Source organism: Triticum dicoccoides, chromosome 2A (genome assembly GCF_002162155.2).
Source record: "Triticum dicoccoides isolate Atlit2015 ecotype Zavitan chromosome 2A, WEW_v2.0, whole genome shotgun sequence".
Taxonomy (NCBI): Eukaryota; Viridiplantae; Streptophyta; class Magnoliopsida; order Poales; family Poaceae; genus Triticum; species Triticum dicoccoides.
This window is the reverse complement of record NC_041382.1, coordinates 219664894-219667590: the sequence shown is the minus strand read 5'-3', so window position 1 is coordinate 219667590 and position 2697 is coordinate 219664894.

The following is a 2697-nucleotide window of genomic DNA, read 5'->3' as shown; positions in this document are numbered from 1 at the left end:
GGAATCGGTCAGACCGAAACACACAAAGAAGTTTTGGAAGTTTAAGTCTATGACGAATCGGGGACTCCGAGTGCTCCTCACATAGAGTGGTTCGAATCTGACTTGATCAAATTTTGTGATGTAGCATGAATAGAGTTTGAGACGAGAAAAGCATAGATAGCTAGAGAGGGTTCTTAGGCATTCTTGTCCATCCACTTGGCAAAAGAAAAGAAAACCAATCAATCAAAACAACAAGTGGATGTCCTCGAATGAGTGAAATATGCAATCAACATGCTCACACAATAAAATGGCAATTGAAATATGTGGCAAAGCATGCACAACCAATTCTAGCATCTATCAAACAATTTGTGATGACTAGGTCATCTATATATGAGTATATTGACTTGGGAGTCAAATGAGAACATTTGATCATAGGTCATACTCATCGTTTAAGCACAAGTGGGGTTACCACTTTTACATAAAGCATTGTTGTGTTCACACCATTAGAGTTGCTTTAGCTCAATTCTTAGAGTAAAGCTCCCCCTAGATGTGAGATCCCCCCTAAGAGGGATGAACTAACCTTGGGTTTTGTCGATGATGACTTCATGTAGATCATGAAGATGTGGATGCTCAATGTTGTAGATCATTTGAAGCTATCCATTGGAGTGAGTTGCACTTTCAATACCTACACGGGTTAGTCCCACAAGGAACAAACAAGGATATCCATAGACATAGAGTGATGCACACACAAAATGATGTCTATGAAAGCTTTTAGGTTACCTTGTCCCTTGTCTTACCAACAAGAGGGTTTGTGACTCCTTGAACTAGTGCAAGATGTGGAAGTTGATTGCACTTGTTCTTGCCAAGATGATAAGAGTGAAGTATGTTGGCGGAGTCACCCTCAAGAACTCTCTAGTTCTTCTTCTTCGGGATCCACACCATCTTGATGGGAATCCTCGGTGTTGTAGTTGTACTTGATGAAGTGGAACTTGAAGTTGTCTTGGGAACCCACTTGACCAAGGCCTTAGGAGCTTCTTCAAATGCATTAGTTTCCTCTTGAAGCTTGTCCTTGCCTTTTTGCTTGTGGTCTTGTGGTGGAAGATCATCTTGAGCTTGTGTCCTTTTGAGAGAAGTAGGATCATACTTCTCTTGTTGAGGAACAAACTTCGTCTTAGGGTATTGATCTTCTTCCCACTCAACTCCATTGGCATTGAACTTTCGTTCAAAACCAACACCTTGATTCTTCCGGTGCCTTCCTTGCTTGCGTACAATTTCCTCGTGTAACATCCCAAATTTTCAATTTGGAATGATGTACATTAGATCATCATTACATATCATATTTTAATTTGCTTTTGGTTTGTTCCTAGAAATTCTACGCAACTCAAGGACCCATGGACAGAGTTGGGGATTTCGTTATTTTCATATTTGAGTTTTCTCAAATTTTGAGAATAGGATCATTTGATTTTGTTATTTTATCGTCAATTATTTCTATTACAAAAAATATGAGAGAGGGAATAAAATGACTTTTCCAAAATAAAGAAATATTGAGGATTTAATAATAAAATCAAATAAGATTTTATTTCGGAGTTTTTCGTTATTTTATTTGAATTTGGGAAAAATGTGCGTTTTTCAAAATTTCATTTAGGCCCCAAATAAATGTTCACCTTGTGCAGCTTGATTTTAGAGGCATGGCAAAACTTATTTCGGGATTTTTGGAGTCCGTTTAGTATTTCTTTTTACTTTTCTTCCGCGCGTAATTATTTATAAAAAAACCCGACCTAACGGGCCGTGTCCGACCCGGACTCCGGCCCAACTAGGCTATATAAGCCGGGGGGAGGCACATCCCCAGCCAAACCCTAGCCGAGCCGCCCCCAGCGCACCGCCGCCCGAGGTCGCCTCGATTTCTATGCTAGTTTTTTTTTCGAAAAAACGTCCGGTTTTTCCGTAGGTTTTTTTTAGTTTCGGTTTTTTAAATAGATCGGTTTTTCTGGTTTATTTAAATAATGATCGTTCGTCCGTTCGTTCGTTCTAGCGAACGTTCGTCGTTTTTCTTTTTCTCGGATTAAATCCACGATTTTTTCTGATCTCGATTCCTGATTCAATTTTCGTTTTAGTATAACTTTTCGCTCGTTTATCGGAATCAGGCGATTCAAGCGTCTGGAGTTTCGTCTCGAAACCCTCTGTCCGTTTAACCAACTTAAACAAGTTTTTGCTATTGTAAAATTTGCCTTAGATCCAGATTAGTAGAACGAAGTTGTTTTCTTTCGCCGTTTGACTTTCGTTGCTTCGTTCGATTTGATTCTTTTTGCAAACCGGAGTTCTTAAGTTGAACCATCTGGTTAGATCTCTTATTTGAGTTTTACCCGTGCATTAGACGAGTACTTATTGTATGCTTGCTTGTTTGTTTGTGATAGAGTACCCGGAGTGCGCCGCTTGTTACTTCGAATCGCTAGGTTTTCCGGATCATCAGCAAGGCAAGTAACACTTTGATCATACATTTTCTACTACCCAATTTTATTGCATTAGATCAATCCTCACACAGTGCATGATTAGAATCTAATTAAATTGTGGGATGGGAAGTAGTTGAGGTAGTACCTATTACCTGTTTATTTTCAAACCTTTGGGAGTTACTTCTGCGTTTGCTTTTTATGCCATGCTATGCTAGTAGACGTGGATTGGGTGAGTGATATCCATGACAGATGTGAGTTTGTTAATTAA